General features: G+C 37.7%; 1 protein-coding gene across 4 annotated transcripts in view; it reads left to right on the forward strand.

Annotated features, from left to right (window-relative positions):
- Positions 1-26,076, forward strand: part of bcl9 (BCL9 transcription coactivator) — an 85,328-nt gene that overhangs the window by 31,284 nt on the left and 27,968 nt on the right. For 2 of the 4 annotated variants that reach the window (XM_052545558.1, XM_052545561.1), the window contains exons 1-2: positions 15,997-16,535; positions 18,624-18,772. The gene's annotated coding sequence lies outside the window, so the exon portion shown is untranslated. The other 2 variants (XM_052545560.1, XM_052545559.1) reach the window with 2 other exon arrangements.

The following is a 26,076-nucleotide window of genomic DNA, read 5'->3' on the forward strand; positions in this document are numbered from 1 at the left end:
AAAATCATTAAATATTCAACTGTTAAAAACATGTCTCAACACCCTTGCGTTCTTTTCTGTTTCGTTGCACTACGTCTTGTGTTTTCAGGTGAACATAGGTTAATTAAATGTTCCTGATGTCGCACTAAATTGACTCTTTTTTCTATACATCAAAGAATCTTGAATCAAATGTATAATGGTTTCCACAGAATTCCACAAAAGTTTTCAACATTGATAGTAACAAGAAATGTTACCTGTCCTGCAAATCATAAAGAAATCAAATCAAATGATTTCTTAAGGATCATGTGACACTGAAGGCAAAATATTGGCTGTTGAAAATGCAGCATTTCTCACAGGAATCAATTATATTTTAAAATACAATGAAATAGAAAACAGTTAAAACGGTTTCTTTTTAACTAGTATTAAAGGGATAGTAATCCAAAATGAAAATTCTGTCATTAATTACTCACCCACAAGTCGTTCCAAACCCATAAGACCTTCGTTCATCTTCAGAACACAAATTAAGTTATTTTTGATGAAATCCAAGAGCTCTCTGACACTCCCAGCACTATAACTGAAATGTTCCCAGGTTCAGAAACGTATTAAGGACACTGTTAACATCAGTGGTTCAACCGTAATTTTTTAAAGCTATGAGAATACTTTTTGTGCGCAAATGAAAACAAAAATAACAACTTTTTTCAATTTGTCTCATCTGCAACACCCTGGTGCTATTTTGGAGAGCATTACAACACTTGTGTATGCTATGAACTGTGCATAAACAATGTATGCGTTTGATGATGCTGACACAAAACAGTAAAAAAATTACGGTTGAACTACTGATGTCACATGGATTATTTTAATGATGTCCTTACTACATTTCTGGACCATGATCTTGGTAGTAACCTTGCTGTCTATGGGAGGGTCTCAGATTTCATCAAAAAATATCTTAATTTGTGTTCCAAAGATGAACAAAGGTCTTAAGGGTTTCAAACGACATGTAATTGACATGAATTTTAACTAACTAACCATTTAATCAGCATATGAGACTTTCTAAAATATAACAAAAAAACCGACCCCAAACTCCTTAACTGTAGGGTGTATGTTTATCTGTCTTTGTGTGGCATTAGAGTACCATGGCTGGTCGGACATAGCAACAGTAACTAAGTGTGTGTGTGTGTGTGTGGGGGGGGGGGGGTCTTTGCAAAGGGTCAGTTGTACATAACTAAATACGCCTCTATAATTTAGCAATAGTAAATATAACAAACTACAGACTATATAAACTAGAAATGCACCCTAAACTACTGGCAAATAACTTATAAATTCACACTACACAACAAAATGTAACGCTGTTGTACAATGCAGTATGTAAAATGGTATTATAATGTTAAAGTGAGTCTCAAGTATTGAATGCGCTTGTGTGTGTGTTTTCACCAAGTATTCCTGATGAATTGTTATGTGCAGCCGAAGACAAAACCATCTTGAGAGACTGATTCATGGCACACACACACACACACACAACACAGCGGGTCTGCTCCTAGAAAAGAGTCAGTGAGCTGAACACACAATCAGGCTGTAGACTGGGTGAACAGCAGGGAGTGTTAGGACAGAAGGAGGGGAAAAGTCTACCGCTGCTTCCCTGAGAAGAACACTTCACTGGAATTAGTGGGGACAATACTGCTACAGGCGCTTATTTTTGTCTTTCACAACATGCATGTGTGTATGTGTGTGTGTGTGTGTGTATGGCTCCATGTTGAATCTGTTGCTACATTTCAACACCTAGAAAACAGAAAAGGCAATCCCATAATGCTTTGGGATAAGCTCAGTAAAACAAGACTTTGTTGGAAATTCTGATTATAAACACACTTATAATCAGTTTTATTCAATGCATTTATAAAAATAGAGTAATTTTTCTGTGTATTCTATGCTGATTAGCTTAGCATCATGCTAACATCAAACACTACTGAAATCAATAGTTTGTGAGCCTTTGTCAGCCTAGAGGCGTTTCAAATTGGTCAAACACAGATGCCAATGCGGGCAGTATGAGGCAGCTTGCTAGGTTTTGGTACAGAGCCTGCCTGTGTTTTTTTTCCTGTTCACAGTTGTTGCAGCCATCTTTATTACACACATTCACTCTAAATCACACAACTCTAGACAGCACAGATCATTGCTGTTTTACCAGTTGTTTGTCTCCTCCCCATCTACTTCTCTGTCTCACACACTTCTTACTAAGGGAGAGAAGGAGAAAGGGGCACGACAAAGAAAGGCCAAGAGAGAAGGATAGAAAAAGGAGAAAGAGAGAGAGAGAGAGAGAGAGAGGGGGAAAGTCGGTCAGACCCCCTCCTCGGCTGAACAGGAATGCAGGGAGTCTGGTGAAGGAATGTAGAATGGGTCTCAAGGGGAGGGGGTATAGTCTAGATGTAAACATTGTTGGTGTGTGTTGCTCTATGAGTGTAGCTGAGTGTGTGTGCACACAGTGTAATGGGTTCGAGCGCATTATGAGGTTGTGTTATATGTGTCCCGTATGCGTGTGTTGGTGTATTTTGAGAAAAGGGGGCTCTTTAGGTAGGCCAGCTGTAAGGAACTGCTCCTTGTCTCTGATGACAGCTTTGGGCCAATGAGGTGATTTTATCATGCATGGAAAAGTACCAGCCCCACTTAAACATGGCACTGATCCAAGACCAGCTTTCCAAACTCAATTCCATGACTCTTCCGAGATATTCCAAACCTTTGCCCTTCGATCTTGTGCTTGTTAGACTTACAGAATCTCATGCTAGTAGTACTACCTACATTTTTGCAGAACTCATATACATACAAGTATATACAGTGGGGATCGAAAGTTTGGGCACCCCTTGCAGAATCTGTGAAAATATGAGTAATTTTCAAAAAATAAGAGAGATAATACTAAATGCATGTTATATTTTATTTAGTACTGTCCTGAGTAAGATATTGTACATAAAAGATGTTAACATTTAGTCCACAAGACAAAAAAATTGCTGAAATTATTAAAATAACCCCACTCAAAAGTTTGGGAACCCTTGGTTCTTAATACTGTGTTCTGTTACCTGATAATCCACGACTGTCTTTCTGTTTTGTGATGGTTGTGCATGAGTCCCTTGTTTGTTCTGAACAGTTAAACTGAGCAGCGTTCTTCAGAAAAATCTTTAAAGTCCTGCAGATTCTTCAGTTTTCCAGCATCTTTGCATATTTGAACCCTTTCCAGCAGTGACTTTATGATTTTGAGATACATCTTTTCACACTGAGGACATTTGAGGGACTCAAACACAACTATTTAAAAAGATTCAAACATTCACTGATGCTCCAGAAGGAAACAAGATGCATTAAGAGCTGGGGGTGAAAACTTTTGGAATTTGAAGATCAAGTTAAATTGTACTTAATTTATGTACCGGGAAACATACAAGTGTCTTCTGTTGCTTACGAAGGGCAGAACTAAATGGAAAAAAAATTATATTTCAACAAAATAAGACAAATTTGGCCATCTTCATCCTGTTCAAAAGTTTTCACCTTTTCAGCTCTTAATGCATCTTGTTTCCTTCTGGAGCATCAGTGAATGTTTAAATCTTTTTTAATAGTTGTGTTTGAGTCCCTCAAATGTCCTCAGTGTAATAAGATGTATCTCAAAATCATAAAGTCACTGCTGGAAAGGGTTCAAATATGCAAAGATGCTGGAAAACTGAAGAATCTGCAGCACCTTAAAGATTTTTCTGAAGAACGCTGCTCAGTTTAACTGTTCAGAACAAACAAGGGACTCATGCACAACCATCACAAAACAGAAAGACAGTCGTGGATTATCAGGTAACAGAACACAGTATTAAGAACCAAGGGTTCCCAAACTTTTGAGTGGGGTTATTTTAATAATTTCAGCATTTTTTTTGTCTTGTGGACTAAATGTTAATATCTTTTATGTACAATATCTTACTCAGGACAGTACTAAATAAAATATAACATGCATTTAGTATTATCTCTCTTATTTTTTAAAAATTACTCGCATTTTCACAGATTCTGCAAGGGGTGCCCAAACTTTCGATCCCCACTGTATATAGTAGCTCCACATTCCGTTCCAAAACCTTTGCACCCCCCATCCCCAAAAAATATTTCTGTTTGCTCCCAATACTTTTGCGTTTACTGAGAAACTTTGCACTTGCTCGCAAAAGCACTGAAATAAAGTCACTCAAAACAAAAACACTCATACATTTCAGGAAAACTATGAATAGGTAGGGTTCCTTGCACAATAATTTTCATGTAATCAAATCTATACGTACTGTACAGCTTTTCTGGTGTGGTAAACTTGCTTGGTAGCTCACCTGGTACAGCTCTGCAATTGCAATGCAGAGTGCTCAGGTATAGAAGCGAGTTTAAAATGGCTTGGTTGCTTCAGCAAATGTGTTTTCTGTAAACATTACCAGTTAGGTTTAGTGTAGTGGTATGTTATTTTCAAATGCTATAGAGAATTAAGCTTTTAATGCTACTCACTGGACATTTCATTTCTGAACTGCCACAATTTGTACAACAACAAACGGAATGAAATAACGCCAGATTCATGTTCATCCATTTTGGATGCTTTTAACACTGCTCACTGGGTATTCCACTTTGAAATTGTAACAAAATGCGCAGGAAGCAACATAATATAATTTTGAGGAAATATCACCATAGTCATGTTGTTTCCAATGAGCTTGGGATGGTATTTAGAAATGGATACAATTGTTTATTTCATGTTTATTTCAAACCTCTTATGGTCTGTGTGGATGTTAAACAGGCAATCCATTTAGTCACTCAGCTTTGTAGCGCATACATTCTCATTTATAGCGAATTTCAGTTACACTAATTGTCAGGACAGACCCTCTGGAACAACCTGGGGCGGAACATGAGGAAGTGTCACGCTCCAGGGAAGAACGGTGACAGAATGGGGCTGAAATCATAGCACTTCTCAGTTCCTGGGTCAACACTGCTTGAGTTTGAGCCCAAAACTTCTGTGTTCACAGCTCGGACCATTACCCATCACAATCTGGAATTTAAACACTTCATTTAGGCTGTTGTTGAAAAAGTATTGTTAAAGCATTACATTTATCTTCGTACCCTAAAATGACAATTCAGTCATTATTCTGCCACTCCAAACCTGTAATTGTTTTGTTTTTTTTTGTTCATGAGCTGTTCACAATTTGTGTGAGAAACAGACCATTTAAGTTGTAATTTGCTGAAAAGTCATTGATGTTCAACTTGAAATGTTCCTGGTTTGACATTAATGACTGGTTGGTTATTGCATGTTTCTTGACCAGGCATGATGCAAGGGGAAATAAAATAGGGGATAAAACAACTTAATTGGATAGTCCGCTAAAAAATTCAATTCTGTAATCACTGTCTCCGATTCGTGTCCTCGCAGACCTGTATGACTTTACCTTGTGTGGAACACGGTTATAGATGTTTAGCAGAAGGTCAAGAGCTGTGTGCAGCATTCTGAAATGATGATATGTGAGAAACAGGCTGAAATTTGAGTTATTTGCTGAAAATATTCCACAAAGTGATTGATTTCATACCTTTGAGATCAATAACTCTAGTTGCTTCTTGCATGTTTCATGACCAATCACGATGCATCAAAAAATCATTCAAGCACAAACATGTTGGTTGGTTCCTCAAATGAAGCTATAATGTATGGCTGCAAAAACTATTTATATGCATTAACATTCATACAGACTATTTTAATGGGGCTTTTTTCCTTTCGGGTGCTCAAAAGTGGAAATCATTGTTTTTTTTTTTTTTTTTTTTGTCATATAGCAAAGATCGGCTCAGGCGTTCTGCATAATATTGCTTTTTGTGTTCCACAGAGGGAGGAAAGTGATGCGGGACTGGAAAAAATGAAGACACAATTTTCCTTTTCTGGATTAACTAATTATTTATTTATTACAGATGCAATAATCATATAAAAGCTATGATGTACCTTGATATAAAACTCTGTCTGTAAATAAAGTGAAATACTGTAAATTAATCAATTAACTTGATATGGTGTTAAATTCTAACCCAATAATGTAATGCTGGTGGTCTGTGCTGTTCATCTGCTGGTCTAGGGAGGTATAGAGCCTCGGGCAAGGTTGAGTCAAGGTGCTGTGCTTAATTCAAACAGGGAGAAAAACTATATGTGAAGGCTGAGGGGAAAGATTGAACTGTATACTATTATTACTTTACTAGAACTAATGATTTTAATAAATAATGATACTAATTTGTGGTTTGGATCTTATTCGGTGCTAAGAGGGCATTTGTGGCAACACTAAGTAGTTGAAAAGGGGGGGTGAAGAACTCTTTGCATGTGTAAAAGAGAGAGAGAGTGTCTTGCCTTTCGTGTGTGTGTGTGTGTGTGATATTTTTAGCTTGTTCCCTCCGTGAGAGGGTGTACTGCTGGAACACTATGCCTGTGTGTTTAGGAAACAAGCTCCAGTGATACCAGCAAAAACTTCCACAGCTCACACATGTAAACACAGAGACTCTAAAAAGACTTCTGACCACGTTGAGCACCAAAACCACAAATGCTTTCCAGTATTTTATTTTGTGTTTGTTCTAAATTTGTTCTAATAGCTGAAGTGTGGAGTTTGGGTCAAGTTCTGTTGCTTTTAAATGATTATTAATACATTTCCACTTGACTGCTGGACCTCTGTAGCTAGATAATAAGAACCAAATTTGCTGTTGTACAGACTAAAAACTAAAGACGATATGAAATTTACTTCATAATTGTCTTATTTTGCAACATTCAACAAAAGCTTTCCCTAAAAGCTGTTCTGCAACAAACCCCCTTTTTTTCAATGATCAAAACATTTTGATTAAAACATTATGTCTAATAGAGATATATTAGAAAATTATTTCTGATTGGATAAACTTGTCTACATTTACTATTGGGAGATATAGAGTGCAAACTAATATTTATATGCTCTTTATGTAATTAGTTTGCTTTACTGTTATAAATATATGATTTATTTAGATTACAAGCTATAAGGAATTCTTCCATTCTTATATATAATGTTTACTTGTATAAGCCTTATATATAATGTTTATTTTTTTATTTTAATATTCTTAAATTATTCCTCACTGAATATTCAGTCTTAAGTCAAAACTTCATATTACAGAAGTCAAATGCTTTGTGAATTGCCATGCTATTTTTAAGACAACATAACTTTATTCTGGTACTAAACCCCTTTTTCAATCAAACCATCAGTGAATCAATTGCAGATCCAAGCCCACCCTACATTATTTCCCACTAAACGTATTTAAGTTACTCAGCTTTAAACTTGTCTATTAAAAGCAGTACCACTCAGGTCAGAATGAGAGGACAACCTCTATCAGCGCTCATGGAACAGCATGTTGTATGTATCCACACAAAGCTTGTAGATATTAACCTTCAACCTCTTTTTCCTTCCTCGTTTAGGATAGTTAATTACAAGGGCCTGGCCAAGCTCTCTCCACTGTGTGTGTGAAGAGCATAGTAGACACTGGACTCATTTGTAAGCACTAAACGAACACTAATTCACGGCCATGTCAGTGTGGCCCTTAAACGGCCAAAGACTGAGGTAGTAACACTTCTGTTTGTATTCGGCAGAGGTCTACACTGATGGTGACCCTGACTGATGCTGTGAACTGTCTCCCTGGCTACAGAGGCCCCGCCCCCACAGGGAGTTCCAGCCTCACAGATGGCTTCCTGATGGTCTGTTTACATCTTATTTGCATACAGAGATCTCCACGTCTTGTCACTGTCACAACAGACGAATGCGTCCGAGCTTCAAGTGCCAACGACAACTGCAGGGGTGCTACTCCCCATCTCAAACGCACAAGACATACAGATTTACAAAAAGTTTTTGTCTCATTTTTTGTCTGGTTATTGCTTTTAACATACATAGATTCAGAAGGATTAGAAAATAAGCACGGAAAAGGATTGGTGTTATTGGTGTTTAGCGCTATTTGTGCGTATAAGTGAACCAGGATGTGCTTTAGAAAGGTCAATTTGGTTGTGTATAGTGAAAAGGTTTCGTGGGAAGGTATTGATTTTTTAATTACGTATCTTGCCTCAAAATAGCAGGAGAATGGCGCTCACTCTATAACAGCTGGCTGCAGACCCGGGAGAGAATAAACCTCATTGATATTCAAACCGCTCTTTATCAAGGGGACAGAGACCTGCAGGAGAGAGAGATGGGCGGAAAAAAGAAAAAGGAAAAGAGAAAGTCATAGTCACTATCTGCATTTGTGGAGTTCGTTTTTTTAGTGCATAGATTTAAAAAAATTATTGTATTTTCCCCTAGTGTCATTTGATAATATCAGATAAAGCTTATTTCACCAAAAACCTTGATTTTCTAATATTCCATGACAGTTTTCCCAATTAAACACACTGTTTGTTGCTGTACCTTTATAACTTTACACACATTTACCGTAATTTGACAAAATGTCACAAGTGAATTCAAGTCATTTTAAGCGGAATCTGTGATCTGAAGTTTTTCTTCCGGTAAATAGTTTAGAATTTGAGTGTGTGCATGTGTGCCTTTCTATTCTTGAACAAGATTTGGTGTACGTTTTTTAGGAATTCTGCATGTGCTGTGGGTTTGACAGTGTGTTTGTGTGTATGTGTTCTGGCGATCCTCCAAGTGGGTCGAGGGGCCCAGCAGCAGAGAGCAGACTGTTTCAGGGTGGCTGGGAGGAATATCTTTCTCTGGTCTTGATGTATGCCTTCATAAACCTTACAGCTTTCTTTTCTAGCAGTGTTTCCCTGAGTGTGCACTGCTGTTATTTTCTCTCTCCACCAGCATCAGGCACAATCTATTCCTCCCTGTTTGATTGGCAGGTGTTGGCTCATAACTTTGAATGTTCCTCCTGCTCATTGTGAGGTAATGACTTCTGATTGTAGTGGATGGAAGCCAGCCTTTCAGCTAAATAATCTAGGCTAATGACTGCACTCTTCAATTATTTATCGGACTCAACACGCTTGCTCGGCACAGTATATATATAGACATCCTGCTGGCTGGTTGGCTGGTTGGCCTGATGACCTAGTGACTGACTGGCAGTGGTGCTGACTGGCCTGTTTGCCAGGATTTGCTGATTCACGCTGTCCATGGGATGGAGGGGCTCTCGAGAGCTGTTCCCAGATCTGCAGGGAGGCACTTATTCTGATTCTAATGTGTATTGATGTACATTTGTGTTTCACAGAGTCAACATTTTTCTGAGTATACTTTAAAGACCCCAATATATGGTTCAGCAAGTGCAGTTTTCTTTCCACCGTTTATGCATTTACCATCCATCCATCCATCCATAATTTTTCATGAATGTATGAACATTTTTTTTTTGCAGATTGTAGTTCATTAAAGTGATAGTTGAGCCACCAAAAATATCATAATTTACTCACCCTCATATTTTTCCAAATCTGTATGAGGTTCTTTCAAATGTTGAAACTAAAAGAAGATATTTTGAAGAATGTTGGTAATCCCATTGACTTCCATTGTATTTCTTTCCCTATACGGAAGCCAATGGGGACCAACTACGTATTTGGTTCATCAAAATTCTTCAGAATATCTTCTTATGTGTTCAACATTAGAAAGAAACTTTTACAGGTTTGAAACGACATAAATGATGAGAAACTTTTGTGGTGAAATACTAACAATATGGTTACCATTTAATAATTTGAAACCATACAAAGTTTTAAAAGGTTTATTTTCTAAAACCTTTGGATTGAAAAGTTGCTGATTTCCAGGCCTTATAAAAAATGACAGAAAAAGTTAATTGCATATATTAAAAGTGTTATATTAGTATAATTTGCTATTATAATATGTCTTAACATGTATTTTCTTTTTAATTATTAATATTAACTTTCTTTTTTAGTTTTTTAGTAATTGTGATGAGCTTTTTTAGTTTTATTTTTAAAATGTTATTTCAGTTTTAGTTTTAATACTTCATCTTATTTATTTTAGCTGCTAAAGTAGCATTACTGTTATTCTTTCTTTTCATTGGTTTGTACGTTCTTTTTTAGATCTAATATTTCTTCTCTATCTTATTTCAGCTTTATTTCCATTAACAAAAAAAAACATTTTTAATAGTTTTAGTCTGAGCTAACAATAACACCAAGGACTGGAAACCGCTATTTTACATTTTACACCATCATGAAAACAACACAATTGTGCAAAACGCTTTAAATCTGCTATCTTTAGGTTACAAGTTCAGTCTTTTAACCACTCTAGTATGTGGTTACCATTTAATAAATCCAAGTGATTAGGTGCAGTATTAGATCCATGGGAACATCAAGGACACCTATTAAAAACACTAAAGCTCTTTAAACCGCTCTCGTGTTGCTGACTGAGAGAAAAGATGTGGGCATAAATGTGTTGTTGAGTGAAGAAAACCAAAGTCTGTTTAGCAAACGCCACAATGGCCTCCTCAGCTGCCCTGACGACCACAAACCGCTACAGCTACATAACAGTAAACACCCTCTGAGACTCACATACACACCGAGAGACAATGGTTAATGTGAGGAGGCAAACAGCTACAGTCTGTGTAAATGTTTATCAGTTTTAGCTAATTATTCGTGTCCGCAGAAACTCACGAGTGCAGTGCGTTGAGGTATTTGTGTCTCTAAGTGTAGATGGCAGAAGACACCTGCATCTGAATTGTGGCATAGGGGCTGGCGTGCAGAACTACAACCGCATAATGACTGGATACCTGCCTGAACAGATGACATGTATAAACCCCCCTATCAACACAGCCTTGGTGGTCCAGTCCTCACCTTCTAGTGGGGGACAAGCACATCCATTTGTGTTAGACAGGTAGAAGATAACATCTCATGGCTTAGGCAGAGGCCAAGAGAGACTTGTGTGGGTGCTGGAATGCTATGTCTGTTTGGACCGTCACCAAAACTACTGAATTGAATTTTATCTACAAAGGTGTTTGAATGGCTATAGAAAGAAAAAAGTATGAAATTGGATGAGACGGGTTGGATGGGCTGAGGGCCAATGGCTAATACGTGTCTATTCCCTCCTATAATACCTTCAACTCTTCATGTTGCTAACCACTGCAACTTGGTAGAGTACAAAATACCAAGCACAGGGCATTTATGTTGCATGCCGGTGTTGCTCTCCAGTCTTTTTGTGTAAATCTAAAAGTGTTTACCAGGGATAGAGAGAAATGTTTCCTATTACAGTGACAGAGCGTGTAACACAGAGATGAATGAGATAGAGGTTGAAGGGAGAAGGAGGGTAGAGTGGCAAGAAGGAAATAAACTTTAGAGAAATGCAGAGAGAGAGGGGCAGACAAGGATGGATGGTGCGACTAAGCTATGCACGCTGCCAAAATCGTAGAAATAAATTAAAAAGTAGGAGTGGGGGCCCAGCAAAGGAAGTTTGTTTTGCTGTGACGTTTGTGCATAGTCGAAAGATCTTCTGTCCTGGCGAGACGGATATGACTGCGGCCAAAAAGTCTTTCCTTCAAACTTCAGCCAAAAGTTGACGAGAGGTCATAGCTCGCTCACACTGGTAGCACTGAAAAAATTAAACAACTGCACACTTGATCGCACAAGTGTTTCATTCCCCCCAATTAATATACAATAAAAATAAATAAAAAAATAAACTTGCTCAAGTTCAAGTAAATGTGTCATTTAATTTTATAGACGACAATTACACAGAAATTCATTTTAATAACTCTCTTTTAATTCAGCCTTTGATACGATACATCAAATTAATTATGGTGCTTGATTAAATTGTTTGGTATTAGGTGCCATGTTGACGACATGTTATAATTGTTCTTTTCAAAACACATTTATGCGTTTTTATGCAGATGAAGCAGTTGATATTTGACCCTGAGGGAACCATGCATGAACAAAATGAGAGGGAAAATAGAGGGAAGAGAAGAAGGGACAGTTATAGAAACAAATTTAAGTTCTGATTATAGACCAAAAAAATAAAACCTGTGCCACATGGCTCCAAGGGCTTATGTTCCTCACACATCTTCATCCTCCTCATCATCAGAGCGTCCAACAAAACTTGTGTCGCATCAACAGTAACATCCAAAACAGGGACATGACAGGCATATAGTGACACAAATTGGATTTGACGGGTCACTGCCCCAAAGGAGCAATAAAAGAGGCATTAAGAGAGTTTCTCTATCAAGAAGAGTCTTGCTGAGTAAGTTGATTAAACTGCTAACAGGCCACCTAAATAAAACACAGCCAGTGTAATGACAGATGTTTGAAGTTAACTACTCAAATTACCTTCACATTGAAATTTTGAAGCAGAAAAATAGAAAATGTGTCTTCTTGTAAAATGTACTCACTTCGTTTTTTTTAGCTATGCGTGTACAGAGATTATTATCGTTTCTTAAACTAAAGGTATAAAAAGGTTTTAATAATAGTTAACTGAAATAAAATAATAAAAAGCAAAAAAATTACAATATTCTAAATATTCTGTTGGTATATTATATTGGTATCCCTAAATAGGTCTCATTACATTTATTACAGTGAGTATTACATTTGTTACAGTAGCCTATTTGTTCATCTTTGTTACTGTTAGTTAATAACTATATAAGCTCAGGTTCAGGTTCAAATAATATTAAGAGATACATCATTTGTTTTTAATAATAGCTCGTTGAATTAATAATTAACTTTGATCAGTAAGCTTTTTTCATTGTTAGCATAAGTTAACTAATGCTAACAAATAGAACCTTGTATTAATAAGGACTATAAGAGTTTATTAGTCATACTAAAATAACACTGACTCCATGCCAGTGTTTTGTATTTACCAGGAAAGCTCAGTTGAGCTCACTAAAATATGTAAACAGTGTGATCTGTCCCTGTTCTCTCCTTCATAGAGCGGAGAGGCAAAAGCGTCATAATCTACTAAGACACTGTCATGTTTTTTTGCTCTCCTGGAAGAGAGTTAATACATTTCCTTTCTATCAGCAGGGAAGCACTGTTTGTATGTATCACTGCTGGAGGAACAGATCGTCGGTTTTCCTCTCCTCTGTTACCTGGGGGGGGGCCCAGTTCGGGACTCAGCAGTGGGTGAAAACCGAGAACAATTGCTTATGCTGTTGTTTTTAGACCTCCCCCCCCAAAAAAACCAGGGTGGTGGGATCGCTTGGGTTTGTTGGTGGTAGTGACAGTTCAGGATTAGATTGCCAGCAGATGCATTTAATCCCATGAGTCTCACCTCTCCTTTTCCTCAGCATTTAATATTCTGTAGTGTGAACAACAGATACTGTCACCTCTGAGCACTCACACACACACTAGTTATTGTTTTGGTGTCGTTAAAATTAAGAGAAATGTATTTTAGTCCCCTCTCGCTCTCTATTTCAGGCTCAAATAAATAGCATTTTATTGTTGTTTAAATACATAAATATATTTCTGCTCTGGCGCTGATACTTATGAAATCTGTTTGTATTCTGCCGCTCTCTGGTTTTTCTTCTATATGAGCTTTTGTTTGGCGAAGTGTCTCAGTGGAACGGGGTAATATAAGGATTATGTGTCTCCAAATGACATTTAAACACATGATCAGCAAAAGATTTTTGGAAAGACTTTTGGACATGTGGTATATTCCGGTGGTAGGGTGCTTGACATTAACTATGTGCCCTCAAAATGGACCAAAAAATGCAGATTTCTTAATGCTATATTACTTGTGGCCATAGGGGTTTTAATAAAACTTGTCAAGAACATGTTATATTTTACCCTACAATCATAAAAAAAAGGAAATTATATATATATATAAACTTTCACATAGGCTATTTTTCTTTGTGCATTAGATCAGTTCATCCCTCAAATTTTTCAGATATAGGCCTAAATCTCATTTTCATTGCTGAAGAAAGAATAAACAGAAACACAAATACAATTATATCCTATTAATTAATATTTAAAGGGTTCATATGATGTTGCAAAAAAAAAAACCCACACATTATTTTATGTATTTGGTGTAATGATATGTGTTTATGCTGTTTAAGGTTAAAAAACAACACATTATTTTCCACATTCTGTTCATTATTGTTTCTCCAGCGCCTTTCTGACATGCATCGTTTTTTTACAAAGCTCATTGATATGAAAAGTGAAGTGTGCTCTGATTGGCCAGCTATCCAGTGCTTTGTGATTGGTGCTCGATCAGAACACCGGTGCCGCAAGATAAAAACGATAAATCCCATCAAAAACGAGTTGTTTGTTGCATCCAGTCAGTGAGGACATAATTATGAGTTGTAATGACGCATTGCATCGCGCCGCGTAAACAAAACCATGTTTGCATTTGTGATCAGAGAAATGACAAACAACAAGTGTGTCGACACTGCTCAAAACTCACGTTTGAATCATCAGTGGCAAATCCTTTAAATATGTAAACATACTTACAGACTGTGAGTCAGAACAGCCAGCAGAACAGCAAGCCAACAACCAGGAAACAGTCCTCCATGAAATGGATAGCACACATCTGAATATTTGAGTTGAACTGTTCTGAAATAGTGTTGTAAATACAACTTAACCACTGATTTATAGTTGTGTCCTCTTTTGGAAGACTAAACAAAGAATTTTCGCTTTCACAATGAAACGGCGTCTCCACAACCTGGGGTCGGGGGCAAAAGCAAGATTCAAAGTTAAACCTTATTTCTTTGCGTGAACATTTGGGTGGGGTTATGCAAATCTTCCCACATCTTGACGTAGACAATGAGGAGTTTTAGGGGGGTGTGGTTGACTATATCTCTCTTTGGGTTTGAGACTTTAGTCTTAGCAACTTTACAGATATTCTTTATTCACCAAGAGCTTGTAACACTCCAAAGAGAAAGGAAAACTTGAAATTGCATCATATGAACCCTTTCAAGTATTTATACTTAATGGTTGTGTATTTATTCAAATTGAAGTATTCCTCTCTCTTTTTTTTTGCAGTACTTGGATGCATGGATGCACTACTTGTTTTGGACACATGAATACTGCATTTTCAGACTCATCATACTTATTTTATACAGTAGGGGAATATTTAGGCTTGGGTATTGTGTAACGACTGGATGACTTTTGTTAATTTATCACATTAAACACTGTAAACAGAAGTTGGGTGAGCTGGTTTGAATTGTTGGTGGGTTTTGCTCCTCTACTTTCGCTCTGAGCGGGTTTCTCTCTATATTGTGTCGCCCATAACACAATATAGAGAGAAACCCGCTCAGAGCGAAAGGAAATAGAAGCTTAAATGTAGAAGCTCTTTTCCTTTGTTGTGTATTAATAATTAGAATTGTAATAATTTATGTATTTTGATTTGTAAGTAAATGTAACGCAGACAGTGTTTTCACGAGATTCATTTTTATCTATCATCTGACATCTCTTAAATGGTAGGAATGTGATTATAATTTGTTGACACCTTCTCTTACCTCACAATAATGTTTCAGTCTCAACAAAACAGCTGTACACCAGGATTCAACACGTCCTTGCTACACCAGTGAGCTCTTCCTGGCTTTGATTAGCCATTACCCACATTTGAATAACAAAGAATGTCGTCTGGATTCAGTGCAGAGTCGCTCGAATTGATCTCCGCCGTCCCTCACTATATTCAATGGCGAGTCAACCTGACCTAGAATTGCTACTTATTACAATATGGACTGAACCATCCGGCCGGATCAAAGAGGGGGGGAGGCGAGCACACATCAGCAGCACTCGCTCATCTTTGATGGGGGAAGCCATGTTAGTGCCGTGAGCTATTTTAATCACTCTGGTTTCATAAGGAAAGGCTGCGACTAGCACGTTATGGGGAGACGGAAACGCTCGCGAAGCCCCGTCGCGCGGAGTCGGACACCCCTCTGTGTTTTTCCAACCGCACACTTTTCACCATTAAAATATAGCGGCTTTTCCCAACCACTGTAAAGGAGAGCAGTCCAAAGGATAAAGGAAATAGCGAATCCTTTTCGCATCTAAAACATATAATGTCGAGTAATATAGGAAGGAATATATATTGTCTATAAGGATTGGCGTTGGTTCTCAGAAGAGATCTTTGTGTCGCTGCAGCCAACCGAGGTTATGATTTGATCCACTGCTATTTTAACGCATATCACTCGCTCTACTAATACACTGCAGACTTGAGCGTTATTCTTGTGGCTCTCTAACACACAAGAGCCTGCAGGATTTTAAGCTGTCTCGCTCTCTCTCTCTTTGGCCAGGAGCTTGATAAAACTGCTCCCCTCCCCCAAGCTTTAGCGAAACAGGAACAACTTCTTTGAGAGAGAGAGAGAGAAAAAAAGGGCTGCACAAGTTTGGGACGTCTTGGATCCGCCGTTTGGCCATTTGTAGTCCGGAGCTGAGATTTTTCCCTACACCGATTCTTAGAGTTTTACCTAGGATTGTCGTTGCCCTTTGTTAGCGAGAAGACTCAGGCATCCATGCTCTTGATTTTTTTCCTTTGGAAAATGGGATACCTCTAGGATTATAATGAGGGGATTGCGCTCGCTTGTGGAATAACTTCACTTTTTCCCATTGGGAATGGAATTGGCGGAGCCCTGATTTATTGTTAGCAATTGCAATGGGCAAAGAGCTTTATGTGGAGTATTTGCTGTTGCCGTGCTCAACATGGGTAAGATTTGTTTTGCTTTCGTTCATACTTTTCTTCCATGCTCGATTGGCCTGGCTCCCTATTGAATTATAAATTACTTGGGGAAACCCCAAATAATGACTTAATCTCGGATTTATTGCTTTTAAACGTCACTGATAAATAATCCAAGTGCTCTTAATGTAATTCGACTGTTATATATATATATATATATATATATATTTTTTTTTTTTTCTTAATCAACATGCATTCATATGAAGGCACGTAGGTTTCTTGCAAATGCCATTATGGCTGGAGATGCTAAGGGAAGCTTGTTTTCCCACCCCGCGGTTTTCCCTTTCTCATACCTACTTTTAATCGCTACAGATCTCAACTGTTAATTTAAAAGCACTTATTTCCGTATGCACCGTCCTCGTAGACTTTAAACCTCTCCGTTTAACAGGTAAACGTCTTTACTTCCACAACTTTCCTCGTTTTTTGTTCGTCCTCTTCAGAGAATCCAGCAGGTTACAAGGAAGTTCGTGAGGCCGCCGCTGCGTGTTTTTACAGCTCTCCCATTGTTACATCAAGCCCCATTTGCTTTACTTACATTGTAGCTAAAACCCTCGTTTTGAAACCGTATGCCCAGCTGAACGTGATACTGGACTCGACTGCAGATATAAATGGAGTTTTGTTTATTAGTTTCCTCTGTGTGCAGGTATCTGTGTTGGGTTACTCCAGAGAGGCCAGGCCTGCACACAGCAGGGTGTTTAACAAATGAGCAAAAACACAAGCAGCCAAGGTGCTTTTGAACCACAATTTCTTCAGAAGACAGTCAAAATGTGTTGGACCTTGGGAAGTTTTGGTGATTGAATTGTGTGCAGTTTAGATAATGTTGTCACAGTCAAGTAACTCTCATGCTTTGCATATTTGAGATATTATTAAAAAGGAAACCCATGTTTGCTGGGTGTGGTTTGCCCAAGCATATGTAACTTTGAATGCCTTTTTTTTATAGGTGTTACAACCTTTGGTTACCCTAGTTTGAACTTAAGTGACTTTTAGTTCATTATGTATGAACGTTAAAGACTGGTCTTGTGTGTAGTGTTGTGAGACTTTGGCTTAAGATTGCAATTTAAATATTAATGAAGAATTGTTTATTATTATTAGCATCATATTTGTTTTATAGGCAGGAGTAAGTGCTCAGATTGTGTACGACTGTCTGCTATTAAGGGGTATCGCATTACAGTGTTTTTCTTGTTAAGGATTGCCCTTTAAGATACAGAAGCGTTTTGTTCAGGTTAAGAAATAAACTCTTCTAACTTAACTGTGTGTTTGGGAGTCTAAAGCACCACTTTGGATGGTCTTTTTTTATTTAAAATCGCTAAAGAAATATTACAGTGTGCTAATGTAATGCTTGTTTTCCTCTGTTCTGAAGCTTGAATGTACTTTGTCAGTCTTGTAGAATACAGCATATATGAGACCTGAGGGAAATCTTCCTCCATTCTTTGAACTATCAGAGGAGAGTGTGTGTGTTTGGAGAATGGAATTCTTGTTGTACCTATCCACAAAGTGAGTCATGTAATTGCTGCTGTAGGTTTGGTTTGGTCAAGAATTAGCATGTGAAGTTTGTTAGAATGATTGGAAGGGGGGTGGGGGTTTCTTATGTTTCTTGGATTTCTTCTGGCAGCAAGCGTTGTATTCGTTTGGCTTCACTTCGCCACAGCATTCAACAATAATGTTCCAAGTCACTGTGCAATAAAGAGAAGCCCAATACCAAATTGTCTGAACTACTGCACACTGTGATAGGTTTTTCTTTATTGAATCTTAGTTTCTTGCCGCCGAATGATGTTGAACTGAACTGCACTGGCATTATTTGGAACCTCGCTTACAAAAATTGCTTCCTGTTTTTGCCCTCGTTCCTGCACTTTCCATGGAATCTCATCATCACTTTTATGACTTGCACATAATCTCAGTGCAAACAATTCTACTTGGCATCTAAGAATAAATGCTCAAATTAGAAAAACCACACAACAGCCTCTACCATCGTCAAGCATCTACTGGTGCAATCTTCAGATCTTCTGTGGCTACGTGTATGTTTGTGGTCTGCCTCTGAACTTCTTTTCTTCTCCACAGGTGTTCGGATAGAGTCTGTGATCTTCTGAGCTCACTGGTTTGATCTACGGGAGAAGAGGCGCTTTATCACGCTATTTACAGTGGAAATTATTTGCATGGGCTTCAGATGAGGAAGAACGGGAGACTCTGAAACCTGAGGGGTGTTGAAGGTAAGTTAACTATAGTGCAATGCACGCACTGTCTTGTTTTACACAGATCTGAAATGTAGGATCTATATTCCAATTCTTATTTATTTATTTTTTGTGTCAGACAAACCCTAAATTGAAGTCGTTATTCACTTCTAGTTCTATTAGTGAATCTATTTTATGAATGAATTGCTCAGCACAGTTTTGTGTACCAGCCCAACAAATTCATGCAAAATATTCACTTAAAGGTATAGTGCTGTTAAAGTTGGCTTCAAGAGATTTAGTGCATTTGAATTCTTGGTGAAGCTTAAAACACCATGCTCAATCAATTGCTATTGCATGGAAGAGAATGACAAGTAAATTCTTGAAAATTTCCCCATAATATATCATAAGGGCTTGGCATAAGAGTGAGTAAATGATGACACAGTTTTCATTGTTGAACTAACTATTCATTAAAGTAAAACTGTGGATTTCCTGCTGGTGCATAAATGTGTAAAAATCCAGTCCATGTAGCAACATGTAAAAAAAAAAAAAAAAACACACACCCTAGCATTGTGTTGTTGAGCTTTGCTTAGGCAAACATCACTCCATTTTTCTGTATTTTTATTTTTATGAAAGTATAATTTAAGACTGTACTGACACTAGGCATGGTTGCATTAAAGTGGAAGTACACCCCTAAGTCTAATAAGACACAGGCACCTTGAATTTCTTGCGCTGTATAGATGTTACAAAGCACCTATGGAATTTATCCGCTGCATTTAAACATGTCAATTACTGAAAGCGAGTTTGGGAGAAAGTTTATGGGAAACAACGATTTGATTGTTTCTTCTGATGCAATTTTGGTGTCTTGCTCTTTCATTGTCTGTTCCACTCTCATATTTGGCAGATTTTGCTGGTATTCTGTATCACAGGCTTGGCTGTAGTTGTGGAATGCCCAAAGGTGACTGATGCTAGCAACCTTCTGTCCTTTGGCCAACAATACCTGTAGCCATTTACTTTGAATTGTGTTTGTGATGCATGAATAAACGTATTAGTCTTATGTTGGTTTTAAAAACACAAATTCTCAGAAATAATCAAAACTTCGATGTTTTCTTCGATAATTTTCATTGATTATCTTCCAGCACTTTTTTATTTATAATTAAAAGAGCAGCAAAGACATTTGGATTAATATCCTCTGTGTCCCACTGGAAAAAGAAGGTCATATAAGTTTGTAAAAAAAATTTTTTTTAATAATGAATACATTATTTCAGTATAGACCAAACTAGACTGAGACATTGGAGTGTGAAGGACGCCCCCCCCCCCCCTTTAGAATACAAATTTAGTTATTTTTGATGAAATCAGAGAGCTCTCTGACCTTCCCATAGACAGCAAGGTAACTACCATGGTCAAGGCACAGAATCGTAGCAAGGTCATCGATGAAATAGTCCATGTGACATCAGTGGTTCAACCTGGATGTTATGAAGCTACAAGAATACTATTTTGTGTGCAAACAAAACAAAAAATAACTATTGTGGAGTGCATCAGGATGCACGTGCTTGTTTCTGATTCATGTATACAATACATGTGCATTGTGCTGCTGCATTACGTAACATGCATGTTTATTAACATAAATCGGAAAATCGGAAGCAAGCGCATTCGTGTCATAACTATACTCTCCAGAATGGTAGAACGCCGCTGCATATGGAATGAGGAGAAGAGTTGTTGAATAAAGCCGTTGTTTTTGTTTTCTTAGCAAACAAACAAAATTATCTCATAACTTCCTAAAATTACAGTTGAACCTCTGATGTCATATGGACTGTTTCAATGATGTCCTTGCTACATTTCTGTGCTTTGTTTCTGGTAGTTCCCTTGCTGTCTGTGGAGGGTCAGAGAGCTTTCGGATTTCATCAAATATCTTTATTTGTGTTCCTAAGATGAATGAAGGTCTTACTGGTTTGGAACAACATAAGAGTGAGTAATTAATGACAAAATTTTTTTTTGGTGAACTATCCCTTTAAATAATCTTTTATAGAGTTTTATATAAAATGTAGTCTTTTATTTCTAAATTGAAATGTATAAAATGTTTATTTATTGTGTTTGTTTGAATAAGGGCTGAATTAGTCATTATAGACGATGGTGACACATTTTTTTATTGTCAAATATTCATATGATCTAGCCTAATGTAAGAGCCTGCAATAAAATGTATTGACCAGTGTGGTTCAAAAACTTAAGTGATTTTTTTTATTAGTTAGCAAATATTTAATTCACGATATTAACTTATTGCAAAAATCAAAAAGCCTACTAATTAATCTGTGAAATAATCAAGTCGATTAGTCATTCTAATAATAGTTAGATTAATTGATTATCAAAATAATTTGTTGCAGCTGTTTTTTGAATCTGTCTGGTATGGCAATGCATTTAAATGCAAATAGGCCTACTTTGTTTCACAGTGTTAGCATTTGAGTGAATTGACAAGTAAACTGAGCAAATTTAAATGCAAGTACTTGACTTGTGAGTATATGAGTGAATGCTGATGATTGTCTGGATGTGAATGTCTGTGTTTGAGGTATGAAGTGTTTCTAGACTGCTAATTAGAATATAGTAATGTTATTGTCTGGCAGTGTTGAATGAGGTTTCTGTACTTTTGATGAACTGTTAAAGGTTTTGTGTGACTGAATGGTGATCCTGAAAGTTGAGTTGTCCGTGTACAGCGTCAGACACCTACACACCAATTGCCAACCTGTAATTATGGGTACAGCCTTTACGCCTGTCCTTCTCCGTGCTAATGAAATGCTCTTTAATGTGTGTGCGTTGAGCTGAATGTTGTCACTGTATGTCTGGAACCAGTATGGCGAGAAGAGTTTATAGTTCTTGTTTGTCTGTGAAATGGGTTTTGTGTGAATTCTTTGCGATGACTTGCCCGTTTGTTTGTGTGCTCTTTGATTAGTACCATCCCCTCTTTCAGGTCTGTGTATGTTAGTTTGTGGTTTGCATTTCCTTTGCAGTTCATAATTAAAGGTGATTTTGATAAATGTGCAGGAGGATTTTATAAACCCCACTGGCCACAGCGGAAATCCTGCCCTTTAACCGGAGCTGGTCATACTTTTCTTTATTGGTTGTCTTGTTGCCAGGGTTACCTCACTAAATTATGAGTGTCATTTATCACTGCCGAACTTCTAAAAGGTTATTCTTTTTTTTTTAAAGTTTATAATGGTCGCAGTTTAACCTGTAGGTTAATCTGATATAGCATCGAGTTCATTGGAAAAGTTTTGACCAAAATTCCAAATGCTTGTTTTGCATAAAGTTGAAGCAAACAAGCAGGATGCTTGTTTAAAAAGAGCTGGTTTCTCCTGGAAAACTAGGATTTGCATGTGTAAATGTTTAGACTGTTTTTGCTTGTCACATAGAGCTAACCAGATTTATTTTCTTATTTTTGAAAATATAAATCATTACAAGCTTGCATTATAATTGGCCTTTTAAAGATGTGATGTAATGGAAGTAGAGGCAGATCTTTTTTATGTATTGTGTGATGTACATCTGTGTGAAACGGGAGTAAAGTAGGGCAGGTACTTGGTTATATTGGAAGGAGACCAATGTCAATAGAAGCTTATGTTAGATTGAAAAAAGGGGGTGGAGTCTGAGCAGATTAAATGATTGTACAAGCCCGGCATGTCACTGGAGTGAAGGCTGTGATTTTTAGAATGGATTCAAAATTAATAGCCCAATTATTCAAAACATGTATGGATGAATCATTCACAATTAGATTAGTAACATGCATTTAAAAACTAACTAATAATAAGTCAACTTTAGGGTTCAGCACTGATATTTATACATTGATAGACCTCTATTTAAATTGCACACAAATAGCAAAATTTTAAACCATTGCTTGATTGACCGATGAGTGCAATGGTTGATTGACAGAGGAGTAGGCAGTTTTGCATCAGGGTGCATGGTGTAAATGGTATGTGGACTACCTCCCACTACAGTTTGATCACAAATCTTTCTGAATGCGTTTTATGTATAGGTCTGACCTCTTGTAATCAGATCACCTGAGACTGAAGTTGTAAACTGGGCCTAAAATGCAAAGATTGAACTCATTATAACACCCGTGTTTGCATTGTGTTTGTTTACCTCATAGTTGTACCAAAATCCAGTATAGTATTATTTTTGCTGGTTGGTTTGTTCTTTTTGTATTATTCTTTGCAGTACTATCCCTACTGAAAAAAAAAAAAAGTTAAAAGATTTGGATGTTGTTGGTATATCTGGTGAAGCTGGTCTCCCAGTCTGACCAGCTAAATAAAAAAAACTGCTCATAAACCCTCTATAGCAAGCTTGCTAAACCAGCTGACCAGGCTAGTGGACCAACTTAAGACCAGCTATTTTTTTATTTTTAGCTATTCATTTTTAAACAGGGACGTAAATAACAAGATATATTATTGCAGTAATCATTCAGTACCATATTTAAATAATGCCCGATATCATCTTTGTGCCATAGTATGGTTTTGTGAGAGTGATTTTCTTCAGTCTTTTCATTTGACCTTATTAAAGTTGGTTTGCTGTTAGAGTGTTGGGGAGTATGTCTATTAAACATTACAGAAAATGCCCTGAAATTGAATTTGTAGTTTAAATTTGCAGATTAGAAGTTGAGTGTTGTGTAATAGTGTAAACATTGTCTGTTCTCAGACAGAATCTAGCAGCATTAAATCGACCTGCAGTTCACCAACTCTGTTAGCCAAATTGTAGCCTCAAGCGAAAGAAGAGAGCAGAAGCTTCTACCTCCTGCTAACCACATTTATACAGCGGTAAAGTGCACATATATGATCAAATCTTTTAACTGAAAAGCTTTTTATACCAGTATGAAATTTAGACACATCCTAGAAATATTTCTTGCGCTTAGTCATTATATACAATTGTCAGTTTATTATGGTATTTCATAGTGATACATAACAAAACCCTAAAGTGATGCTTTTTTGACATATTTGTATAAGTATTATTTTTATTCTACTTTTCTTGGCAGTATACATAAAAAAATAAAGCAAGTATTTAGCCAACGGTAGTTGTAACCGTATTTGCATCAGCAGTCTCTACTTTTTAGGCTTTTTGGCTGGCTAGCAGTATTCGTAACCATATTCATCTGAGAGTGTAGCACTCTCAATATGCAAGCGTCATTAAATGCTAATCATGACCGCTGGGTGCTGTGCTGCAGAAATGAGCTTTTTGGTCTCATGGTTTCTCACTGGTGACCAAGTAACCCTGTCCTGACACAGTCTCGCTGGCTTCTCCCCTACAGGCCAGCGCACCATCTGTCCACCCTCACAGCTGTCATCCAGAGCAGCTTTTACTAAAAAGACTCTTTTTAATCTCTGCGCGAAACCATACTGCTCTGCTAATCTTAGTGCACTTGCTATTCTTCCAAGCTTATTTTTGGAATTAGGTATTAGGATCAGGGATGCTCCTTTACCTTCCGTACAGATGGTGTTTGTTTTTGTATTGTAATATTGTTCAAGCTACTGCACAGTGGGACTGTGGAGTAATATTGAGTCATGTAGACAAAGCCCCCAACCATCTTGTCTGTCTTGGCTTACTCATTCACCATGTATTTTTGAGTGGCAAGCGGACAGTTATAAAAGTAGGGATGGGAATCTTAAAGTGATAATTCACCCAAAAATGAAAATTGTGTCATTGATAAAACCCGTAAAATTACAGTTGAACCACAAATGTCACATGGACGGTTTTAACGATGTCCTTACTACCTTTCTAGGCCTTGAACGTGTCAGTTGCATCGTTGACTATACAGGGTCAGAAAGCTTTTGGATTTCCTCAAAAATATCTTAATTTGTGTTCCAAAGATGAACAAAGGTCTTATGGGTTTGGAACGACATGAGGGTGAGTAATTAATGACAGAATTTTCATTTTTGGGGAACTATCCCTTTAAGCAGTTGATTGATTCTAGCCCATGATTCCCATGAAGCCAAGAGAGAGGAGTTGTGAGTAGCGAAACAGCTGACACTGGTAGATCTCGTGATGATGGCAACATGGCAGATATCCTACATCCAAATTTCACTCATACTGTACATATTCTTACTATTGAGAAAGATGTGCCCAGTCCTGGTTCTAGAAATCTACCCTGGTCAAACACAACCTCTGATCTAGAACATTACTTTTTATAGTCAGGAGTAAGTTTTAAAGGGTAAACGATTTTGGACACATCAGATGTGTTGGTCACAACTTAAAACTTCTCTTTAATGTTTTCCTTTATACCACAGGGCTGTTGAATGTTTGATTCAGTTTGGTTGATGAATGCTCTAAAGGCCGCGACACACCAAGCTGACTTCAAAGAACTAGCGTTGACGAAATCCAATGGTGTTGTTGGCTCGCGTCGAACCAAAAAGCTGCGCTGGAACACACCGCACAGACGACAGCCGACGGCAAACTAACACGTGTGTTCTGCGCATGCCTGAGAAGAACGAGCTGTTCATATCAGCTGCTGTTAATAATATATATCCGTCATTCAATAGGAGAAACCGAAAGAAAGAAATACGAGATAAACGCAGATATACGAAATGTAAACAAAGCAGCGCTTGCTTAGCATTTTGAATATCAGTAACATAGGGGAAGTCATGGCCTAATGGTTAGAGGGTTGGACTCCCAATTGAAGGGTTGTAAGTTCTAGTCTCGGGCCGGCAGGAATTGTGGGTGGGGGGAGTGCATGTACAGTTCTCTCTCCACCTGCAATACCACGACTTAGGTGCCCTTGAGCAATGCATCGAACCCCCAACTGCTCCCCGGGAGCCACAGCCTAAATGGCTGCCCACTGCTCCGGGTGTGTGCTCACAGTGTGTGTGTGTGTGTGTCACTTCTCTTTCACTTTCACTTTTCATTAATAACTTTAATCATTTTAAGCGGCTCATGTTGTTATTATAACATTCGCGTATTAGAACAATTGGGAAAGATCACGTAACATTTAAACAACCTTCTGTCTGTACCGCCTGACTCGTTCGCTAAACTGAACATCCAATCAGAGGTCTCATTCTCCCCGACGTCCCCGACGCCGATTCAACATGTTGAATTGGGCAAACTGCCACTGATGTGAGCCTGAAGAGAGGCAGCGAGTGGAACACACCAAACAAACTAGCCAGACCCGGCAAAGTGTCGATCGTCGGCTTGGTTTGTCCCGGGCATAAGGCAGAAATAAAACATCTAAATAGTGTCCTCAGGTGTGCTTGTAGAAGTATGTAAAGAATATATTTTTTCTGGTCGGTTGATGTTGTTAATAATTAAACGGACCGTTCTCACATTTTTACTTCCTTGTAGTGTCACTGTAGATGCAGTGAGCCATCAGTTACATC

The sequence above is a fragment of the Carassius gibelio genome, chromosome B1 (genome assembly GCF_023724105.1).
Source record: "Carassius gibelio isolate Cgi1373 ecotype wild population from Czech Republic chromosome B1, carGib1.2-hapl.c, whole genome shotgun sequence".
In the NCBI taxonomy this organism is placed as follows: domain Eukaryota; kingdom Metazoa; phylum Chordata; class Actinopteri; order Cypriniformes; family Cyprinidae; genus Carassius; species Carassius gibelio.